The 26,388-nt window shown below is 31.1% G+C and overlaps 1 protein-coding gene across 1 annotated transcript in view; it reads left to right on the top strand.

Moving 5' to 3' along the window:
- The first annotated feature begins 9,293 nt into the window (after positions 1 to 9,293).
- The window catches only part of LOC145241463 (glutamate receptor ionotropic, NMDA 2B-like), an 849,005-nt gene continuing 831,910 nt past the window's right edge, over positions 9,294 to 26,388 (top strand). Inside the window, exon 1 of the mRNA XM_080104443.1 lies at positions 9,294 to 9,351. The gene's annotated coding sequence lies outside the window, so the exon portion shown is untranslated. The remainder of the gene's footprint in view (positions 9,352 to 26,388) is intronic.

The following is a 26,388-nucleotide window of genomic DNA, read 5'->3' on the forward strand; positions in this document are numbered from 1 at the left end:
ATAAAAGAATGACAGTTAGCCGACATGCTTAGCATTAGTCGCAGTTAACCCCTTAAGTATGAACATTAGCAAATGTTGGTAAAATATCGTAGGATGGCTAAATGAGAAAACTTTATTTTAATGTTCTATGTGGCCGTGCCATGTAATTTCTCTGTTTTTACATCCCCCCTTTGATATATGCGCCAGACCTACTTCGATCACAGCTCAGCAATGCGCTTGGCTTCCTCAAGATGATATTTGCAGTAGCATAACGTCGAAATAAATGATTGCAAATACAAACATAGCAATTAACTAAGATAAAAAAATAAATGAAAATCTATAGGTACCTGCAACGCGCGCCATAGTTTTAACCCCCTATAGATAACACGATCTAATTCTAATCTAATTTAATATTATCATCCTAACTTTTTTACCATTTATAAGAAAAAGCTTCAAATAAACGGCCCTATTGATAAATAGTTTACAGCTTACAAAGATAATGAAAATGCGAGACCAAAATCGTGTTTACATTATCGACGCTTTAAAACAACGTTCCTATGTAGTAACGTTTTTAAGCCATTCACACACTCATGTGTTAAAAATCTTGTAAAATTCAAATAATAATCATATTTTCCTGACATTTTTTTTATATTTATCTATTATTAAATAAACTTACATATTAATAGAAGGTTTCGTTAAATATATTACAGGAAACATAGTTTTTTAGGTGTTCTACCCCTCCTCTGTTTCATGGTCCAAATACTCAACAAAATAAATATAGGCTGATAAAAGTCCCAACATTTTTTAAAGCTGAAAAGAATAAATAATTAAAGATTAGTAATATATATATATATATATATATATATATATATATATATATTATCCTGTTATTTATTTGACTTACCTCAAGTTGTAACTAAAATTGGACATAAATCAAATATTATGCTAAAAGCCACTTTTTCTTGATAATTTTTCTCGGTAATATAATTATTCGCATTACAGCAAAAACAATTCTAAAAAATAATTATTTTTAAAAAGCATCAAATGATATAAAATTCAAATATTACGCGATATGAAGTTTAAATGGATTTTTTTTATAGCAGGTTTCAATAATAAGAAAAATATTCATATAAAAGAATATAAGACTATTGAGATAATAAATATTGTAAATCCAAAATCGGCCTTTAAAACATTCTTTATTTAAATTGATAGAAGGTGATCCTTATGTTTGGCGCTATTTTTTTCAAAAATGTACGGATGTCTGTAAGGAACATTATCTTTAAATACATGTGTCAACAGACGACGTTAAAATTAATTTTATTTTATTAGCTCTAGTTTGTGTAGTTAATAAAAATTTATTTGCTTTACAAAAGGTAAGTTTTATATTATTTTTTATCCATAGCAAAAAAAAAAAAAAAAAAAAAAAAAAAACTTACTCCATTAACAATTAGAACGGGAACGCTTATCCATAGAAATTAATACAAACACAGGAAATGATGACACCACAATTAATAGTGTAATAATGACGTTTTACACATCGACATGAAGGTACCTAAAAATCTGTTTATGACGAACGTCGCAAATAATCATTTCTGGGGCTCTTTTTTATAGAAAAGAATAAAGAAGTAAATAAGCAAAGACCTTATTAAAAACTAATAAAGAATGATGAACATAAAGACATTTTATGTTAAGAAAATTATACGAAAAATTGAATATATTAAAAAAGAATGTGCATTTCAATTATCGTTGCAGTGAAAAACCTTAAAAAGAAGATTGTAAGAAAGAATGATGATAAGTGATGAATATAAATATATTTTTGTGCTGGGCAAGTAAATGAAACAATGATTTCGTTAAAACAGGCTGTAGAACATTACGTTTAATGCCCATGATGCAACCTTTAAACTAATACATTACATTTCTAGCGATGGCATATTTAAACAAAAGATATTAAAATATTTTATAGTTGTACAAGTGATGGTGAAATCAAAACAAGACAAGCCCAGATATTGCAAACCGTCTATAAAGCTGTTGTTCTAAGAATAGCTATTTGGAAATGAATATTGTAAATGTCATGAACATAATTGATACAAAATTCATGAACATACTATATGTGATGTTCTGCGATTGCACGAACGTTTACTTTTACATAGAACACACTTTTTATGTGTGAGAGAGAGTGAACGACAGAGAGAGAGAAAGAAAGAAAGAAAGTTTCATATAAACTCCAAAACAGAACTGCCTATTTTTAAATTTTTTTTTACAAATATACTTCATGCGGCTTGGAGTACTTATAGGTTTTGTATTGCAGTTACTGAGAAGTATCAAAAGTCGGTAATGGGAAATCCAAAAATAAGATTAAAGACGTATTTGAAAAAAGTTAACATATTACATCACAAGTGCATAAATTTAGTCACCGCACGAACAGCAAAGCTCAGCATATAAAATAAACAGAAAAATTCTATAAGCAGGAGAGGGTTCGAAGCAAATATTATTTTCAGGACGCAATTAACCATGATATTTGACTTTTATATTGGACATTTTCCTTCGAGCAATTACAAAATTACAATCCTTAAATCAACAAAAGCTAATAGGACAATAAAGAGACACCTTCGAAATTAATGCTTTTGTTTAGAACACAATTTTATAATGATAATTAACTTTTGTATTCAAACTTAATTCAAGCCATTATATACCAATAGTTTTATTAAATCGACAGTAGGTCCTCTGGTAATTATAGTGAGGTGTTCGCAAACGTTCATTTTCAAATTCATAATTATTTACTTTTTTAAGCCATTTTATGAAATAATTTATAGAATAACCAGTAGTTTTCCACATTGGAATGTAGACTACAATGTATTGTAAGCTAAATCACTTCGAGAAGGTATGAGAAGATTTTTCCCGGGGCAACGCAGAATACTTCTATATGTAACAGGCAATCAATTGATTTGGTTTACAAGATAAGCAAGTTCTCTATACAAAGCTAAACTCAAAATAGCTAGTCTTATTATACAACATCATATGTGAAATAAGATTTACTTTTGAGAAATAAATAAACATTTACAATAAAAATATGAATGTAAACTCTTATTTGAATTTACAGTGAGAAAATAATATGCAGAATATTAAGCGCTGTTTGGTGTTTAGATTTGTAGAACAAATGGAAAATAACATTTTAACATTCTATAACGTTACACTCATTGCGGTTAATATTCATATATTTACCTTCAAAACTTTCTTTAAAAACACTATTTTGGACGACTTACATAGTTCATGCAACATACACTGTCTGTCGTCTATTCTCCGTTCGACGATTACGTGTTTACTGTAATTTTTAATTTAATTTATTCGATCTATTTTCCGAACATTTTTAATTTTAAAATTTAAAATTTTTGTGTCTGCTTATTTTTATTTTTATTTTTCCATTCTTCGAGTTCTATATTAAGTTATATAAATAAATTTGTTCAGAGTAAATCTACCAGTAAGAGTAAGCTTATAAACTGATTTAATTGAAATTCGAAATTTCATGTTGTTACATATTTTCTCTTTTTTTGTTTCCATTCTCTTAAGACTTGGTTAACTGTTTAATATAATTACTTCTCCAAGTTTTGCTAATATTGTTACTAGTTATACTATGATTTGTTTTATGTATGCGTATTTAAATTGTACTTTTTTATCACCTTCACGATGTGCCTCTCCTAAATTTTTAAGTTTTAAACATTAGAAATGAGACCCTTCTTTTTTATTTGTTTAACTTATTGGCAGTCAAAACGTGATGCTTCTTGAAATCTCAACATCTCATATTCTCATAAACAATATCTTAAGAGAAAACAATTATCTAAAGAAAATGTTAATTTCTATAGCAGCTATCATGTACTTAGAATAAGTATAGTTGATGTATGTTTGATCGATACCAGGCTGAATATAATTAATACCAGAATTTACAGCTATCGGATTTAATGCAACTAAAACCAATGCTCATCAACCAATGAGAAGCTGTTACAATTAACCATACTAATAGTTAGGTAATCATGAATCAGTATAAATTAAGGTGAAAAAAACATGAAATCATATAAGCATTCTGTACTGATAGGAGAATAAAACTCATGGAAAATCAAGGGAGAGGCAGCATGGGTGGAGCAGAGTAAGAGGAATGACAAGATGACATGAAGAAATGAATTAATTATTAACGAATATGGATATATTTATTCTTTTGTCGTACAAGAATAAATTTTGAATGGAAGGGTAAAGATATCCAGTTAGTGTAAATGGCTTTATTAAGATTGTTAGTAAATAAGTAATTATAATATAACACAAAGCAAATATGAAATATTTGTTGGAAACAATCTACAAAAATACTTACAATAATGGACATATTTATACGCTTAAGTGCAATAATCCGACTAAGATTTGAACAAGGCGATATGCATAGCTTAATACTTATTGATTATAACAAGAGAAATATGGAGAAAATGACAAGGCAATACAAATATGTATATAATATTGAAAGTAAATACGATCATGAGAAATTGGGTATGCAAGAATATACTCCGTTTGATTGTCAATAGGATCAAGATAAGAAGAAAGAAATTTAAATACTAATCACACAAAACATTCATAAAGTTGATACCAGAAATTATAATTTAAATGCATATGCATATAACAAATAATATTATAACTAATAATTACGCTAGGAAAATTGGTAGAAGTAATTTAAATTCAACTGGCAACACAGTAATCGAAGAATGTAAATTAAAAAAACACACACACAGAAAGTTTCGAATTGAAGTAAAATAATGAAACAACCAATATAACTGGATAATTCATTATAAGTATGTGAATTTAAATACCTTTAATATAAAAATTGTAAAAGAAAAAAATACACACGTAATAGATATTAACTACAGTAATTACAGTGCAATCATAATTTATTAAACAAGAAGGAAAGGTGGAGCGTATCTCTTGCATGAATTATATAAGTAGCTAAAAATTATTGTTTTAAAGGTTTTGAAGATAAACATCTACTCAGTACGTAAATAAATATGCAGCCACAACATAATTTAACAAATTTGTTAGTTCCAACACAAAAAAAAACAAATAAACAAGCAAACAAAAAACAATAATGTAAAAATGCAAAAGCAATAGATTACAAACTAAGATAACTTGCTATTTGGAAATGAGGTATTTATTATATTACACTATATATGCTCTGGAACCCAATAAAGACATGTGTTGAGCTTAGATTTATTCAACGGTAATCTAACTTATATAAACCATTTTACATTTATGAGAAAGATTTTTAATCCATTATGATCGGTATATACTAACTTCGTACGTTTCAATAAATGATTAACATATATATATATATATATATATATATATATATATATATATATATATATACACCATGTTAACGGTATTCTGGAGGTGAACCCATGAGCTAACATGAGGTTATAAAGAGTGCTCAATAACAAGAGTAGAGTATTTCATTTTTATAGATTATCCTTAAATAGAAAGGAGAGAAAAATGTTTTTTTTTTAATGTAAAATATAAAATCGCTAACTAGAAGTGAGAGGCTTGGTATTGAAGTGACATTTTAAACTCAGAAAGAAAGAAAAATAAGGTGACAACTGAAAAGAAGGTGAAGGGAATGACAGTGAAAAAGAAAAAAGATAAGGGAGAAATAAAAAGAAAAGAAAGAGGAAGCAGTATGTAAAGACAGGAAGATTGCATAAGAGGGTGCAGTGTATTTATATTGCATTGCTATAATGGATGGGAGAATGCGTGGAAACAATATGTCAAGTTACGACGTGTTTAACATGACACATTAGAGAAGGAAATCGAATTAAAATGGGTTGGTGGGAAAAGTGACAGGTTTGTAAAAAAGGATTGTTGTAGTTTAGCTTCACCACCGATATTCATACATGTTTAGAACCTAGCAGGACAAATACACGTATATACGCACATACGCGTGTGAAAAGATAGCTGGCACTATATAAAATTATTGACTCTATGAATCCATATAGACACACAAACACACACACACACACACACACACACACACACATATATATATATATATATATATATATATATATGTCAAAATAAGTTTTAAAATTTTAAATTAAAATGTCCCGTAATAAAAATCAGACATCCAATAATAATAATAATAATAATAATAATAATAATAATAATAATAATAATAAGAAGAAGAAGAAGAAGAAGAAGAAGAAGAAGAAGAAGAAGAATGATAATAATAATCAGGATCGAAAAGGAGGTAGAGACACTACTTAACACTACCAGGATCTTCAGCCAAGATATCCAAATGGAATTTGAAATGGAAAAGTGGGCACAACTTGTTATAAGAAAGGGAAAACTGGAAACGACAGAAGGCATGGAACTACACAACCAAACAGGAATTAGGGCACTAGCCGAGCAAGATGACTGTAAATACTTTAAAATGCTGGAAGCGGACATAATCAGAGCAACAGAAATGAAAGAGAAAATTGGAAAGGAAGACATCAGGAGAACAAGAAAACTCCTGGAAACGAAATTATATAGTAGAAACCTAATAAAAGGTATAAATGCATGTATCACTAGTAAGATTACTCTGGACCGTTTACAGGGTGGACCAAAGAAGAACTCAGACAACTCGACCAGAAATCCAGGAAACCCATGAGCATGCATAACGCACTACACCTAAAGGACGATATTGACAGCCTCTACGTGAAAGGGAAAGATGCGGGAGAGGACTGATCTGTATAGAAGACTGTGTGAAGGATACGAAAAAAGAACTAGAAAAATTCATAATGCAAAACGCTGAAAGGATAATTATGGCAGCGAGAGACACCGAAAAAAAACAAAACAGAAAACAGAAAGACAAACGACAAAATGAGAAAAAAGACATGGGAAGGGAAACAACTCCACGGAAGATTCATAAGAATGACAAAAGAAGAGAATAACGAAAACATCTGTGCATGGATGCGAAAAGGACATATAAACCGAAAAAGTGAATTTCTAATAACTGCAGAACAAGATAACTCGATTAGAACCACAGTATCAAAACAAGGATCGATAACACACAAGAAAACAGCAAATTCAGACTCTGTGGATAAAGAGACGAAGCAATAAACCATATAGTAAGTGAATGCAGCAAACTGCCCCAAAAGGAATACAAAAACAGGCATGGTCAAGTTGGGCGGGCGGTGCACTGGGAATTGTGCAAACGACTTCATTTTAAGCGTACAGACAAATAGTACAAGCATACACCCGCAACGACACTCGAAAAAAAGAAACACAAAATCCTATGGGACATGGAAATACAGACGGACAAACTCATCAAAGGAAGAAGACCAGATGTCGTAATAATTAACAAGAAAGAAAATCTTGTCAAATTGTAGACTTTGCTGTCCCAGCTGGCCACAGGGTGTGTATGAAAGAACAGGAGAAACAAAGGAAATACACAGAGCTAGCCAGAGTGTTACATGGGATTTGGATGAAGAAGAAAATCAAAATAGTACCGATAATAGTAGGAGCACTAGGAACAATTCCGACAAACTTCGAAAAAAGAATGGCAGAAATTGGAATCAGAGGAATAAGTGCAAAAGTACAACGACTAACGATAATGAAAACGACGGAAATATTAAGGAAAATTCTTGAATGCGGAGAATAATACAAGAAGACAATATAATGAATAAGCGTTACAGGGAATGAAGCACACCGAAGCTGCATATCTACAAGTTCTGCACCCCAATCATGCATTTCCCCCATAGCTTTACCACCGTTCCTCCCAATAAAACAGTGACACCAAAGAGCCGGGAAGGGTCAAGAAGGACTGAAAGACCGAGGAGAGAGCTCTAGCCATACCTCGGCTGGACAAGCGCAAAGAGAACTGCCACCTTGGCGAGGCTGAGTGCCACTCAAATTCCAGTATAAACCAAGGTCCACTGCTAGCGAGAACTCAATGGTAAGAGTCTGTTGCCATGAGGCAAATTCATTTGCAAATTCTATCGAAGGAGGTGGAGAGAGCTGGACGTCTGGAGAGACTTATTGTCACTCAGTTTCCAGAGAACACCACAGGTTTCCAATCAGATCATTTGTTCATTTGTGTGAAAGCTCCATGTGAGCCAATAATAATAAAAATTAGAATAATAACAATAGTAAAAATTAGGAAAATAATATTAACTTCTTCTTCTTCTTCTTCTTCTTCTTCTTATCATTATTATTATCGTTATTTAATAATAATAAGAAGGATAAGAGGAAGAAGAAGAAGAAGAAGAATGTTATTGCTACTAAAGATAATGATAATAATTATAATGTTTATGATAATAATGGCAATAATAATAAATTGGTGATAACAGGCATGATAGTGATAAAGACAGTATTAACAATAATTATAATAATGGTAATAGTAATAATAAAATGATGATTATGATGAAGATGATATTAATGATGATAGTCATAATAACAATAATAATAATAATGATAATAATAATAATAATAATAATAATAATAATAATTATAAGTAAATGCTATCAAAATAATAATGATGATAACATTAATAATAATCCCCGTCTATTATAATAATGTAGCGTAAAAAGACTGACCCCTCTTCTCTCTTCCTCATGTCTTTACATCCTTCCTTCCTATTTTTCTTTTTATTTTCCCCTCTCCTTTTTTTACTGTCATTTCGTTTTTCTTTTAGTTGTCACTCCATTTCCCCTTCTTTCCTTTGTTCTGAGTCTAAAACTTCACTTCAATATCACCCCCTCTACTTTAATTAGTGATGTGATTTTTTATTCTTAAAATAAAACATTTTTCTCTTTTTTCATTTAAGCATCATATGATAGATAGCGGATAAACAATGTTGATGTTTCCTGACGAGAAGCCTTTGGTTCTTAATAAACCAATCTTTCTGAAACATTAGCATGTTTAGTGTAGCATCTTTGTAATATTTGCCCATATAAATAAAGATATTATAGATATAAGTGTGTATATATGTATATATATATATATACATATATATATGTATATATCCAGTCATATATATATATATATATATATATATATATATATATATATATATATATATATGGTAGGAAACACGAGAAAGGAAATATTTAATTTTGATGAAATTTTGAAATATCACACCTTGACATTTTTGACTATGTTTCTAATATTTGGTTGCTTCGTTTTATAATTTCTGCCAAATGTTATATATATATATATATATATATATATATATATATATATATATATATATATATATATATATATATATATATATATATTAATTTATATATTTTAATTTTATTTTTTAGGTGAATATCTTTGATGGAATAAAGTTCGCAGTAAGAAAATTTATATTAAAAAACCGTAAGTTTACATAAGGAACATGTTATTTGTATTATTTACATGTTATAGCATTTACCTCTTCATATGTCACTTTAATATAAGTTAATATCGCTATCATAACATTTGGAACAATGAAAATAATATAATAATAGTAGCTGCTTACTATGTTTTATTTTACATTTTGGAAATAATGAAAATCCATGACTATAGTTGTGTTTACATTAATGACGCATTTAAACAAAGTCTATATTTTAAGCCTAGGCACAATTTAGCAAGACTTAACTATGGGTATGATGTAAAAAAATATCGATACTTAATCACTTTAGATCAATTCATATATAAAAAGCAGTTTTTTTGTAAAAGATACAAAAGGCATTATGTTTTACATGATTTCCGCTAATATTTACTTTGTTTAAAATGTGAAAAATATATTCCACAAGTTAAAGAACTTAAATAAGTGCATCAATTTTAGGTTTTGTATGTTAAATCTACCTGGATTTTTTTACTTCATGTGTATTTTTTAATTCAAATAATTATTCAAAGATAAAATTGATTTAAATTTCATTCTTCCTAAATATTCATTTTAAACACATACTTTGAGAAAAAGCTTTATTATTTTATTTAAAACAAACCATTGATACATTATGCATATGTAATGTATATAACGTGTCAATTATCCATGCAGAATATACGCGCGCAATACAATCATATTATATACAATCAATAATTCGAGTCTCTTAGTATGAAGTTAAAACTGTCCATGTCACGTGCGCATGACGAAAATATGTGTCAACGTATGTGGGTGCGAGTGTGTTTCACCCAAAGGAGTGTTAATATAGCCATTATCAAAAATCATGTGTGCTTGGTGAACAGAAAATGGGCAAATATTGTAGTCACCAGTATATTTTGTTCTCCTGCAGTTGGTACTTGCTTGAAGTTCGGTAATAAAAATTGCATGAGAATAGCACTAAGACATATCTAATTATATTTCCACTGTCGCTATATTTTGAGCTCCATTTCCCCATTGAGTTTGATGTCGAAGTACCCAAGTTCTCCTTGCTATTTTATTTTACATATTTGCCATTGGCTCCACGGGCGAATTTATCGGTGTAATACTCAACGACTCTTTCACTCCAGTCGTTAAACTACTATCAGAAAATATCTAATTAAATAACTCGTAGTTGATGAGATGATATGCCATTAATTTCATTATTTCTAACGTTTAACTCCAAATTGAGTATTGTACTAACCTACTTTTACATCGTAAATTTCGAACTATTGTCGTCTCTTTACGATTCTTTACTTAGCAACTTTATTCATAACATTTTTTTGTTTGCTATAAATGTTTAACTTGTACTTATTTAAACGTTCTTAATTTGTTCTGAATATTAAATAGTTTTTTTTTCACTTAGCTATGCAAAATACTTAGCTAAACTGGGTCACGTACCCGATTCTCATTTTACATTCTAATAACTACTGCTAAGCTTAATTATATAATATATACGTTACAGAGATATTCTGCGATTTTTAAACTAAAAAGTTATGAAAAATTATTATGTCTAAATACAGATAGTTATATACACCTAAGAAAGTTACAATTAAAAATATTCGTTCAATAGACAAAATTATACATAAAAGTTTTGTACATAATAAATGCATTTTTAATAAGCTAGTTCTGTAAATATTAAAATCGCAAAAAATACAATAATAGCAAAAATGTCTCACTTCTGTCATAACTATTTTCTCTTTTAACCAAATGTATATATTTAAAAACTTGCATAAAATGTTTATTTTAGTATATAATTTTATTTTGTTCATATTCACTTTTTTATCTTTCTATTTAAAGTTTTACTTTTATGGTTACTGTATTTTTCTTATTATATTTACTTGTATCGCTTTTATTGTTCACATTTCTTTCTCTTTCTCTCTCTTCTGCTCTCGATATCTATTTCACTATTTAAGCGAGTATTTTCAGTTTTATAAAAGCAAACCTGAAAAATACTTGAAAACATCTACATGAAAACTCTCTCACCTACAATAAACGCTGTCACTTTCCACACAAGAACAGTCGTTTTAAAATGCTTATCATAACACTCTCTACCTGACATATGACAAAGTTACTGACCCCAGCACGTTCCAAGGAGTGTATACGTTACGTTGAAGTTGGTCGATGTTGGTCGCTGCGCATGGTAATGTGTGTATCTGCCGGAAAATGAATCCGTTCCGTTGAAGTGCGTAGTTCAAATGATCAGTTTAACAAGTTGCTCTGTTGGATCATTGAATACTCACAATTGAGTTTTGCAGTGAGTATTTTGCAGCTTAACTCATGTTAACTAGAAGAAATTCTGCCGGTTAGGTTGCTGTGAATTCATGAGATTTACAGTGCTTGCTGTGTTTGTTGCTGGAAAAGAATCATATTCTTAGCTTGATTTTCTTTTTAACATCGATATGAAGTAAAAAACTCGGTGGTGGTTAGGATTTTTGTCGTGCATAAGATAACACGAGCCATCTATGTCGGCGCACATGGCAGTTTATTATTTCTTTTTTGTGTGCTAGCGCGGAGTGTGAAAAAATAATGTGCCATTTTACATTGCGCGTTTGCAGTCGCATGGATATCCCAACCAATATACGTTAGTCAGCCTTTGTCGCTTGTACTGTATTGTATTGGGGTTGAAAGCTAGAAATTTTGACAGCGTGAGAGTAGCTATTCGCAGCTATCGGTGGGCTTGTTATCGCTCCTTTTCCATGACGTTCTAGAAAACTGAATATTTTTTTTATTATTATTAATGTGCATATGGTGAAAAAATAACGACAACGGGAGAATAAAAGTTTGTGACATATAGCTTAAACTCGTGTGGTGGAATGTTTGCACTTCATCATCGCGGTGTAATTATAAATAAATTATGAGGTTACAGGCATAAGTTGAAACAGGAAATTGAAGAAAATGTTTATTTCGTTTACATTATTGTTATTTAATCTTACGTGCACATCTTGGAACAAATATAGCGGACGGTGGATAAAAACACCAGCATGGATGTGCGCAGATATGGGGAGATGTTTGCGTGTGCTATTCGCTCTTCCGGTAAAATTACAACGAACGTGTACGTGTTTATTTTGTTGTTTTTGGTCGTTCTCGGTAAGTGAACCTGGAAGCTTCCCGGTGCTGTCAACAAATAATTCCTATAAGACGGTACGGATTAAACGTGGAACCCAGGTGGGACAAGCCTACCATGTTAAGAGAATTCAAAGAATAGGGGTCTGGGATAGAGAGGAGACCTCGAATTGGAGGGAATAATCAAGGGTAAAAATAGAGGATGTGATAGCACCGCCTGAGTACCAAAGGGAGGTAATAAAACTGCTAGGTCACAATCGAGAAATTATTGCTTCCAGCGATCGGGAATTGGGATGTACAAATACAGTAACGATGAGGGTTGATACGGGAGACAACCCACCTGTAATATTGAAATCCTACCGGACCCCGATTCACAAAAGAAAAATTGTAGAGGAGGTTGTGTGTGAGATGTTGGAGGCAGGGATAATTGAACACTCCACCTCATCGTGAAGTTTCCCCGTGGTGATCGTGGAAAAAAAACGGGGGACACAGATTTTGTGTGGATTTACGGAAGTTAAATGCTATTCCAAACCCTTGGCGGTTCCTCTGACCCTAATAGATGACATACTGGCCTTGTTGGATAAAGCGAAATGCTTTACAACCCTAGACTTAAGGTCAGGTTATTGGCAACTAGCCTCGATTGGGAGGATCAAGAGAAATCGGCTTTTACATGTCACGCGGGACTATTTAACTTCAGAATTATGTTGTTTGGCGTCTGTAATTAATCAGGGGTCTTCTAAAAAATTATGCCGATAGTCTTACGGTGATTAGAAGTGTTTGTGGTGGCATACTTCGATATTTTAATTTTCTCACGAACTCCTGAGGAGCACTTTGCACATTTGACGGAAGTATTTGAGAGGTTACGCCAACATCAACTGAAATAAAGTTAACCAACTGTCAGTTTCTTAAGAAGGAAACCAAGCATTTCGGATTTGTAATTAATGAGGCTGGAATAAGACCGGACATATATAAGGTGGAGGTTATCAGGTCTCTACCTGAGCCGAAAACCGTGCGACAAGTTCCTCGCTGAATTTGTCGTAAAAACTGACTATAAATCGTTGAAATATCTATTTAAAGCGGATCGAACGAACAAGAAGATCCAGCAGTGGGCACTCAAGTTGTCAGCGCCGAATCGAATATTTACAAGGTAAGGAGAATGCCTGTGCGGATCTTCCGTCCCGGATTCCAGAGCAGCTGGAATCCGAAGCCATCCGATTAGAACCGGGCGTGGATGACAGAGATTTCCATGTAGGAGTGATTAATTCCCACACCGTAAAGGAAAGACCTGACTCGAATGAAACAGAGGTAACTGAAGCTGAACCTATAGTCGACTCACATTGGGTCGAAATGATCGAAACAGGTCAAGATGATAAAGAATTAGCAGGGTTAAGGGCCCGGGTGTAGGAGGTCGAACCCAAAAGTACACCCTCCACCACAAGGGGCTGTATTATATCGCTAGTCGGAACGGAGAAATAGGATTAAACATGATCGTACCAGATCAACTCCGTAGAGAAGTCCTGCATCAATCCCATGAGAAGGCAGGAAACTTAGGGACCGAAGAAACTTATCAGTTAATATTTTCAAACAATTATTGACCGGAACTGGTCAAGGATGTTGTAGAATGTGTAAAGTCATGCGTAAAATGTCAGAATTTCAGTAGATATCAACCGCTTACTCCACTGGCGGAAACGGATGTTCCAGAGTATCCTTTCCAGAAAGTGAGTCTGGACATCCCCGGACCCTACCCCTTAACAGAGGCGTTTAGAATTTAATGTGGAGGTCTCTCGGACGACTAGACAGAGCCACAGTTTCCGAAGGAAGTCAGGGATCAGTTGCTTGACCTGAGCAGGAGATACTGGCCACATGTTGTTGCCGTTGACCAACACGACCCTGATTTTGGTTACCACGAAAGAAAAAAAATGCTTTGCGCGAAAATATCATTTATTATTCTCTTTCTCCATCTTTATAGATAAACATATATATTTAGTAATAATATATAGTGATATATTATGATAACAAGTAAGATTTTTAATCTAAAATCAAAATATGTTTAGGTTTCTAAAATTTTATTAGTATTAGTAAAATGATATTGTTGGTAGGTGAATGAGTTCTTACTAATAAATGTATCTTGTTAGTTAAAAACCAGCAATGCTTGCGACAAAATATCAATTAAAACTACACGATCTTTGGCATCATCTAATCTGGTCTGTTTATTGAGGCAGAAGGAAAACAGCAATTGAAACTCTTTCCGGGATAGAGGTTTTCTCCGGGAAAGATCAGCCAGCATTTATTGAATCGGAAAAAATATTTTCTTTTTAAGTGAATTACATTCATGTAAGTTGGTCGAATGTAATTGAATTATCAATTATTGTCATTATTCGGTTGGAGATTAATTCGATTGCTCTTTTCCTGCGGGAAAAATCAATTTGTCAAAAAGATTAAGCATCCAATGAATTAGATGAAAAGCAAAATACATTTTGCAAATGATTTTCTCGACTTTTCTTTAGGCGAGGATTATTGCGTTTGTGTTGTGCTTGGTGCTGCTGTTGTTGTTGTTGTTGCATCAATAGAAATGTACTTTCTTTCACGCTAACGGGGATCACATCCGTATTAGTAGTCTGCATTGGAGAACTAAGTCAATTTTGAAAGAAAGTTTCTGATTTATTGTGGTCTTTTCTGCTATTTCTTAAAAAACAAAACAACAAATAAAACAGGAAATAATGTGCAACGACACTGTGTAACAATAATTGACATCTAAAAGAGAGAATATCTGCTAATAATAGAAATCATGCAAGTGCCTTATCTGTCTGTCTGAGGAATGAACTCTACAGAATGCATCTCTCATTTTTATCTACATACTTGAAGCTTTATATATAGGTGATGTTGACTCGTGGAACAAATCCTTAAGCGATAATAATAACCGCTTAAGGGCCAAAATTGAAAAAAAAAAACTTCGAACTTGGCAAGTGTAGATTTCTGGAAGTTGCTTTCGTTCGCATGCACAACTATGCATATATACGTAAAATTGTTCCAGTTTGAACTATTTCATATCCATTTTACGATAGTTCAAACGGTAACGACTACGACTTTAGCACTAAATATTTTCATTTCGATTTAAGCTGATCGTATTAAACTCATATTTAATCATTCTTTGGTACATAATAATAACAAATAAATCATTTGCTTTATAATAATAAATACAAAATCTGAATTAATTAAAATACCATATTTAAGTGTAATTTCAGTCCGGGAAACGCTGGGATGCCTGCTTGTATATGAATATTTATATTTAAAAAGTTTGATAATCTAGTAAGTAAATATTACCTTTTAAGAACTTTGAAAATGTTCGCGTACTTGTTTATACTGACCTACAACGTCTTTTCGCAATATTTTACATCCAAGTTTTCTGTTGCCATGTGACTATTATGTCGCAAGAAAATCACGCTTTTAGGTCAACTTTTAGATTTTAGAGTAATGAATTTATTTGCTGAACATGAAACAAAACTGCTGAACGAGTCCAGTTAGTTAAAAAAAATTTTCCTCTACGGACAAAGTTTACTCTTTTTTTAAAAGGAATAAAAGCAAAATGTGTAGAAGTCTATAAAAGTAAATACAAAGAATTTAAGTTCGATGTGCTAGAAATTTGCCAAAATCAGTTATTTCCCCCAAACATACCAACACGTCTACGGAGGACAAAAAAAAAAAAGGAATGATGCTACATTATAATATTAAAACTAATTTTAATATCTCTTGCAGACTATATTGTATTAAATTGAAATGGCAAAGCGATGTGTGTTAATTTTACGTTAAATACGTTTTGTAATTATAGCCTCTCTGCTCGGAAATAGTTTATGTTTAAAACAGATTTCACGATCAGAAATACTCGATAAGTGTATGCACAAAAATAAAAATGACTGAATTGTTGCTGACTTAAAAGTGATTATTTAACAATCAATTTACATATGAAACTGATACTTAGTTGAAGTGTAAAATGTTTGAATAATACTAAAATCATAGCGTTTAATAATGAAATGATCTTACCCGAAAAATTGACAAAACTAGTAGGTAAATACCAAAAAGCGACAATTGTTTAAACATTTATTTTGTTTAGGCATTGACATTTACAAATAAGTAAAGCCAGTCTGTATAAACTGAATTAAATATTTTGTACATAAAACGCAATTAGTTACGTAATTTAATAAGTCATGAAAGTATGATCAATTCAACAATTAATATTTAAAAATACGATTGCTTTTTACTGGCTTACATTGGCAACTAAAACCTCCGTTGCAGCGATAATAAAATCCTTTGCCCGAAAAGGTAGCTAGAAATCTCATAGAATTATTCAGAATCAGAGGTTTTCTTGTATTCAGGATGGACGAATAAATCTACCGTGGATATACCCAAGGAAAACAGTTACGTATAATACTAAAATATAAAAATCACGTATAAGTTCTTGTAAACTCTCTATTATGAGCATTTTTATAATTGTCACCTACTATATTGTAAAACATGATATATTCACACATGTGTTCGTGTGTGTGTGTGTGGAAATGTAAAACTAATTTTGATATAGTTCAGATTGATGATTTGTGGTAATCAATGTACAAAATATATTATTCAATACTTTAAACTTAAATATGATTTTCCATGAATTAGAGACGCTCATAAAGTCTTTTAGTTGAAAAATGATTTCATAAATCTGTGTATGTACAATTATATATTATTTAAAACTGTCACTTTGTTATTAATATTTTACTAGACTATCATAATGATAACTATTAGTGATATTATTTACCGTTCAACAATTGTGTTCCAATTTCATTATACATATTGAAATAAGTTGCGTCTCTTCTTTGCCGTTTGAATTAAAGGAATACGTTGCAACATTTAAAAAAAATAAAAAATCAATAAAAAAATATATTTCTTTTTTCCACAAACGTCTAAAATAATTCACGAGAACTCTTTACAACATTTTTGTGAGGAATGAGTAGTGTTCATACTGCACATCGCGATTTTTCCAATGACTTTCATTTTCATTTCGATGCTTTTATGTGACCAAGAGCGTAGTAATATGAAAATAAAATATTAAATACAAAAAGTAACCCTCATAACCTTTTAATTCCCTATATCTATCTATCTATCCATATATATATATATATATATATATATATATATATATATATAAACGGGAAAGGGTCTGTTTATCTGTCTGTGTGTCTGTATGTGTACATTTCCCTACGCCATAACTGTTTATTTTTAGTCTACAGACTCGAAATTTGATATACAGGGTACTGAGATTTGTGAAGATATGTGTAATCCGTTTTTGGCAAGTAAGGCATCTATTATTTACACGCAAAATCTTCATTGGTTTTGCTAAAAAAAATCTCCAGAAATCAACTTTAAGAGTATAAGGATATTTGCGGTCCGTGCATTGTTCAGTAAATACAATTAAAGAAACGTTCTGCATTTAGTTCTAGTCAAATGAAAATCGGTGTATTAGAATACTTTCAGAAACCAAGTGTCAGATTTGACATTCATTGCGTTTGTTAAATTTTTAAGAGTATCCTTGAAGAACAGGAAGACATACACAATGTGTACGCAATCTGTTTTCTTCGGCAAACACACATGTCAATTTATGTTCATGCATGCGTTCAAAATTGGACTAGGTAGTGTTTTTAAATAGATCATATTCCGTAACTGGCTTATGAAAGCGAAGTTTCTTGCTTAAATTATCACTCCCTTTATACGGTTTTGTTATAAACGTTGTGTGTATACTTGTTCCACCACTAATACAATTTAAAAAATAATGCCTTTTTCTTTGTAAGGAAACCTGCTGTATCAAAATGACAATCTGGCTTGGAAAGAAATAACGTAAATTAGATAGGACTAATTTTTCAGTAATCGAAGACTATATAAGAACAAATATCATACTATTTCTATCCAAAACATCGCGAATTGTATATATATATATATATATATATATATATATATATATATATATATATATATATATATATATATATATATATACCTATGTACATATATACACATTTGCCCATTTTTTCTGATACATACATTACATTATTAAATTATTTATTTGTAATAGATTTCGTCAATGAACATGTTTAAATAGTTTTATTTGACTAGCTAAGTCATAAAAACTCACCTAAATTTAAACTATTAAATATTACAATTTTTTTGGATGTGTAGATGTGTTTCTGTTAAAGGCCTTGTAGTCTGCCTTTCCTAATAACGTGAAAAATTGTGTTTCAAATGATAAACGCGCACATCTAATGGACGCACTTTAATATTTTCCGGTCTTTTAATTTGTTTTTGTTAGCTTTTTAATTTATTGATTTACTCATTTGCAATGCTTCTTTTATGATTTCAAAAAACACAAAAAAGAGAAAAACATTACAAATGTTAATGTGATTAAATAATCCAATTGAAAGTTAGAATCACTGAAAGAGAGAAACAACAAAACGCACTGTCCGTTCTTGAGAAATTTAAGTAAAACAAATGTTATCTTTTGCTCGATGTTCTATCTTTATATTGATTTTAAAATAAATAATGATGTAAATTACATTGAGATGAGTATGAATATGAAACGTCTATTATTGCAATTGCTGATGTCATTACTCCGCAATGGTGTTAGTTTCCAAGCTTTATATTCCACGATTAGTATTATTTTCGCTTATTTTTAAAAGATTCGACAAATCATTATTTTAATTACCTAAGCCATACGCCAGACGGCTTAAATTAATGCATGCCTTTTCAGAAAGTAACGTTTGTAAACATTAATATATAAAAGTGCGCAAAACGTTACATTTAACAGGCCAACGTAGTCAACGTTGGAAACATCGTATTATATGCATTTTGTAAGAACTCGTTTAATCAACAGACATTTGAATCAAGCATATATATTTCCAGTACATCAATTAAATGCTGAAGACATGGTCTTCTTAACGTTAGACAAAAGTATTTAATGCATTCCCAATTATTGCTGTGTTTTTAGTAATTGATGCAATAGCCTAGTGCGTATATTACAATTTCTAAGAATATATTGTTCATGCTTACTAATCTTTGTAATTATTTTTGTTTCTTTAATTAAATGATTTTTATATATATATATATATATATATATATATATATATATATATACTTGCAAAAGTACCCGTCGTTGACTGGGTTCAAAAACAGTCTACAGAAAATGGACTCTGATTTATGAAAGTATGATAGGTTATGAAAAGTAAGGGCTGTAAAGAGATAGCTTCGAATTTGGGGGTATCAAAACCAAAGGAAAATATGATGAAAGTAAAAATACAATAAGTAAACTCCATAATATATTATACCATAATTGTTCACACTGAAACACTTATCACAATATTCTGTGGATCTATATTAAAAAAAAAAAAACCTTGTTAAACTTTGTGACATATTTCCATTCCATGGAGGTCAGGGGCGACCGAACACCCTATAATATTATTATACAACATTTCTTCAAAATGAAACATAATTATCAAAGTATACTTACGCAGATAGATATAAAAAGTCTTTATTAAAGTTGTGACTATTTCCATTCTCTGGAGGCCAGGCGCGAACGCAGACCCCACAATTTTATTATATCATCCTTATTTAAGTTAAAACATACTCATCAATGTATTATGTACATCTATATCAAAAACACTTGTAAACGTTTTTTTTTTATTTCATACATTGTAAACCAGGTGCGAACGCAGACCCCAAAATTTTAATGAGCCACCGTTCTGCCAGATCAAACATACCCATTCCTGTGTTTCGATACATCTTCTATCATTATATGCAATCAGTTTTTTTTTTAATAGTCAACTATATAGGATCCTATTCGTGACCAGACACACACACATTCAGTTTTATATTATATATATATATATATATATATATATATATATATATATATATATATATATATATATATAATCTTAATACATCTTGCAAAAACCAAAGAAAATTTAGGCGAAATCTTAAGCTTATTGTTTTTATTTTAAGCATAACAACCAACAGAAATGTTTATTTTAAGTTTAGCAAAACAGACAATGTTTATTTAAACTTTAATTGTAGCACATCGTAGATAATTTTTAAACGTATTATGTCAAAAATAATTGTATTAATAATGAAAAACGATCCTGCAAAAAATATCATTAAAAAATGTACGACCGAACAAAACATAGTTTATTTTTATTTTTATTGATATCAAAAGAAAAAAGGGCATTCTATTAGCACTCTTATTGGTGGAAATTTAATTTCAAACAAAATTCTGAATGAGTGGAAGACTGCCAAGATCAATAAGGGAAACATCTTAATCTGAACAAAATTTACGACTTTAAATATCTTTCTGACTAAAGGAACTATGAACACAGAGAAGCGATTTGGATTTGATTTTCAAGTTGAATGTTTGTAGGGTTTTTTTTTAATTTTTTTTAATTAGCATTCTCTATTTTGTCATGCTCAACATGTCAAATTGGTTGTCACTTTCGGTGAAAACCGTCGTTTATTTTGATAAGACGTTATATCTTGGTCCCCTAATTATTCTGGAACTAGATAGTTTGAAAATGTTTCAAAAAATAATTTCACTTTTGTGCAGACCAATGAATTTAATTGTGCTAAGATTATTATATTTGAGCATGATGTTTCAATAAATACTTGATTCCCGATAAGATTGTTATTTTTATGAATATCATCGAATGCAACGACTATTAACTGTATATGTGCACGGTAAGTGAAACTTCACTAAGAAGTTGGCTGGTCGCACGTCCAAACTAAGTGGTTGTTCCTGTTGTATATTGTGCACGGCAAAACACACACACACACGCACACACACACACTGTTTACAATATTTCAGTTCAACCTGCATTCTGCTCTCATACATAAATGACTAAACATTTAACTGCTTAATGCGCCCTACTTCATCTTAAAATAGGCAAATTGTAAGCATAAAAACACTGCAAAAACGGAAATGTTCTACTGAGTTGGTCCTTTTCTTTTAAAAAAAATTATCTGACATCTGTAAATTTAACCCAATGTGATTAGTTTTGAAGGTCTGTGGAAAACGAACTACTCAGCAAAATTATTGCAGCATAAATATCCCTCGTCTTTTCACTAAAAGTTATTTGTTTTATTAATCAATGTATCGTTACGTTATTCCATTAAAATGCAAAAGTTATGGGTGAATATCAAAATTAATTTCTGTCGCACACGAAAGATTTTTTTTTAATCTGAGGTAGTCGCACTTATACCTAAGAGGCTTTTGGCCTGGTATGTTGATCTTATCGAAATATGAATCCTTATCGTATTGTCGGAAGAATATATTATATAATCAGATTGATCTTTAATGAGATGGAAATAGATCTTGATAACACAATATTTTATTATCGACATCTGGGAAAATAGAATGCCTTTTGATCCAAATCATCAAGGTTTTTCAAGACTCCTACATATAATATTTACCAGGAAAAATAAAGAAGGTATATTCATAGAATATGATGCTACGTATGCAGCAAAGGATGTAAACTTCTTGTACTTGTCTAAGAAACTTTTCACATTTTCCAATATGACGGCATAATTTATCGATGCATTTAGTATTGTTTTTACATCGATAGGGGGCAGCTATTAAGCCTATTCTTTTGGAAAAATTAAAATTTTATAGGACGTGAATTCGTCTGCCAATCTTCCAATATTGTCAAAAAGCTGCAGTGTTATGCCCCCGTGCTAGATATATCTATACTGATAGCCAAATTGAATATTAAAATGCTCATATATTTGGTTCTTTAAGACAAACGCACATGAAGATTTGTAGGCCATTTTGAAGACTATTCCATTGTCCAAATTTTATGACAAGTGGTCGAAGAAACATATGTATTAAAATCAATAAAATATGCCACAAATTCACCTACATTTTGATATATCCTGCAAGCCAGTTTCAGTGTTGCTGCTTCGGTTTTCTTCCTTGTGACCTTGTCAGGTCTCTAATATATGAAATTACACTACAATATGTGCTGCGTTTTTATTAATTTTTCGAAAAATTTTTGATATTATAATTCATATTTATTGTAGGTTTCTTTTTCCATATTTTTCAAATACTTTCGAAATGCCTATTTTCATCGGTAAGCTTATGTGTAGCTAAAATACATATTTATTTCTACACAAGTACACAGAAACACTCATATATAAATATATATATATATATATACATATATATAATCTGTTTATTATACAAGGCTTAGTGTTTACATATGTGGATACATATTTCAGTGGAATCCAAAGAGGCTACTTCATCTGACCAAAAACGAATCATATTGAACCGAGGCTTAACAGTACATTCGCTTTTATAAAATAATCGGGTCTGGTTAACATTCTGAAAGAAATTTAAGAGTATACGTTTCGAATGTGAGCAGTAGGGGTTTGTGAGGAAAGTGTGGTGAAAAAAGAGGTAGGAGTGAGGTGGGTTTAAGGGAGAGAGGGAAGTACGATCTCGTGTCGTCAATCCATCTAAGTCGGGAGGTATTGATAATATTTTAACTTTGCGGGCGTTTCTTGCCATTTGTTTGTTCTGAAGTAATGTTATACACTCATCGCCGTTACTTTCTCAGCTTTAGTATTCATGGTTGCTTTCTCTTTTCTCGTGGTGTCTTCATTATCTATCTATTTTATTGACAAGCTGTAGTTATTTATTTTATCACTCGTTTTTTGTTCATTTGTTTAAATATGTTCATTTTAAAAAATTGGTCAAATAATCAGCTAGTGAACAGATACACAGACTTATTTATGTTATTTACATAAAGGTTCTATACTGAGAGTAATATTTTTCACTCTACGTTAGTGTCTGAAGCTATTACAGCAGCAAAGTTTTTCATATCTATATATAAACTTAATTTCGATGGTTTAGATTCATTCATTTCGGTTGTTTATCTTTTTTTAACACCAGAATATGAATATATTTTAGGTGTGAAAGTTTCTTCATAGGCATAGGTTTTCTAGACAATATAATGAAAACAGGTATATAATAGCACATGGTCATCTGTATTTGTGGAGTATTCCATTCCCAACGCTCTCTAATTGGAGTACTTGATTATCGTGACAGATGTTTTTATGTAACGTTCTTTTACGATGACACATCTCATAAATATATACAAACATTTCAATAACCAGCGTGCTAGACCCATATATTATTCTAGTCAATCGTTTTCGGCTGTTTAATTATAAAGTATTCAAAGTACACTCATTATTATCCAGTTGCTGGCATATTGCGTTTCTGTTCGATTAGTTTAGTATTAAACGATAGTGCTTAAGATTGCGTTGAAGGTAACGAATGGATGGCTCCTTAATTAATATGGATATACATCTAGGAAATCAACATAGATCACCAGTATAATATATATATATATATATATATATATATATATATATATATATATGACAGAGAGAGAAAAGGGGAATAGGCAGGGACATGTTATCATTGTGACAGAAACTCGGCATTAAGCAATTAAAATCTCAGGTACACAAACTTGAAAACAATTCTGCCTGAGTCCTTTGAAGAGTACAACTTCCAATATGCTTATGAGAAGCAGTAATCCACTATCGAGGGTTCGATCGCTAATTTATCAAATCAAAAGATCGAAATTGAAAAAAATCGATATTGTCGCGTTTGTTAATGAATGTGGTGAATTTATTTGTCACGATTTCCCATTCCTTTACATTCGTTTACGAACGGTAGACTTTAATCAATGTCGGTCGCATTCTATTTGTGACAATGTCCTTACGAATTAGAAGTGTTTTTTTTTCTACTTTCTACCTTAACAAAAACAACAGCTTGATTAAAGTTGACATTTACGACATACTTACTTTGATTATACTTAAATTGAGTAGACCTTCTATTTATGTAACCCGGTAAACCATTTGGAAAAACAAGGTGTTATGAATGCGGATGAGGCACAGTCAATTCCTGAAAAAAATAAAAAAAACAAACAAATGGCATATATATATATATATATATATATATATATATATATATATATATATATATATTAAATTGTAATTCAATGAATTTCAAAAAACTCTCATTGAAATGAAATGAAGTAGTTGAGTTTCATATCAAAGAATTTTTATTATTCTAAGCAAGACAAAGAATGCTTTAGAAAATTAATCTCCTTAACCTATGTCTACCATCTCATCAGAGGAGAGAAATGATGATTAGATGGTAGACATCGAAACCCTATAGGTAAAGGAGATTAATTTTCCAAAACATTCTTTGTCTTGCTTAGAATAATAAAAATTTTGTAATATGAAACTCAACCACTTCATTTCATTTCAATGAGAGTTTTTTGAAATTCATTGAATTACAATTTAATTTTTTTGCTCTATCTTGCATATCGAGCAATTCTTGTTTAGATGGGATAGAATATTACTGCCAGTCATATTTTGTAAACCTACAATCTCACGTTTCCATAACAACTGATTATTAAATAAAAACTATTCTGAAGTATGTATATATATATATATATATATATATATATATATACATGCACACCCATGCACATACACACACACACACCCACCCACACACAAATCAGAACCGACACATTAAAACACACACACATGCGCGCATACAACCACACACAGACATAACACCCCTATCTCTAATACAACACACTGAACAATACCAACCCTACTTAACCTCGAAACCAACAACACTAGGAGACACCTACAACCATAGTATAATATCTGTTCCAACACCTCGCTCCCTCCTCAGTCAGGGGAGGAGAACCCCCTCATGACTGAAACGACTATCTTCCCTTCTATCATCCCCCTCCCATACCTACACCTCCCAATGCCCCCCCCTCTGGGGAACAAAATCTTCCCCACACTAGGAACCGATTCTGGGTCTGGCCATACCCACATGGGGAGACAAATAAATAGAAACGTTAAAAAATCACCTATTTTAAATACACCCCTCTTTCTAAACAAACATAATATAAGACTAAAACGAAAAATCACAATACTAAAATCCAAGAATCCAAAAAATAAATATCAAAATAGAATGAAAGCACCCCTACCCTTACTTCAGAAGAGCCAGTCCCTCCTCCCCACACATATACATTAGTAACGACCTCGGACCACAGCCGCCTTCTTAAGAAAGCAAATAACCCCAAAATACTATAAAACAATATACACATTCCCAAACCAATAAAAACAAACACACACACGCACACACACGCACACACACATAAACACACACGCGCACACACACACACACATACGCAAACCCTACCCCACCCTAAAGGAAAAGAAAAACACATTAGCAGAAAGAGATAGCGACTGACTGCAGCGAGGTCAAAATCTCCCTGGACAAACCAAATAAAAAAGCAATAAACAAGCAATAAAAATTCAGCATACCAATGTATAATAAACACTTACAAGCCTCCACTCCTTGGAAAAACTTCAAACTAACTACGAAAATCGCCATTTTTACACATTTGAAAATAATTTCTGACGAGGACGCATCAGACCGTCTGAAACGTACGTAAACGATTTCAATGACTTAAAAACTTTATTACAATGATCCAAACATAATTCCCAATGAAAAACCAAGACACGAAATAATAAAATAATGTTAAAAAATACACATTGTTGGTGACTACTCCCTTATTTAAATATACATCTTTCTTTCGTTGGAATTTATTAACCCATTATATATATATATATATATATATATATATATATATATATATATATATATATATATATATATATATATATATATTACAAGTATTTCATTACAATGCCTCAACATTTATCAAAAAGAACATCTAATGCCGGATAGGGATTAATGGCATGGGGCATTGTGAATTGAAATCGGAAGAATATTATAAACTAATACAAAATGATGACGGGAAGAAATAATTTCC

The sequence above is a fragment of the Euprymna scolopes genome, chromosome 20 (assembly GCF_053919585.1).
Source record: "Euprymna scolopes isolate OS-2025 chromosome 20, ASM5391958v1, whole genome shotgun sequence".
In the NCBI taxonomy this organism is placed as follows: Eukaryota; Metazoa; Mollusca; class Cephalopoda; order Sepiida; family Sepiolidae; genus Euprymna; species Euprymna scolopes.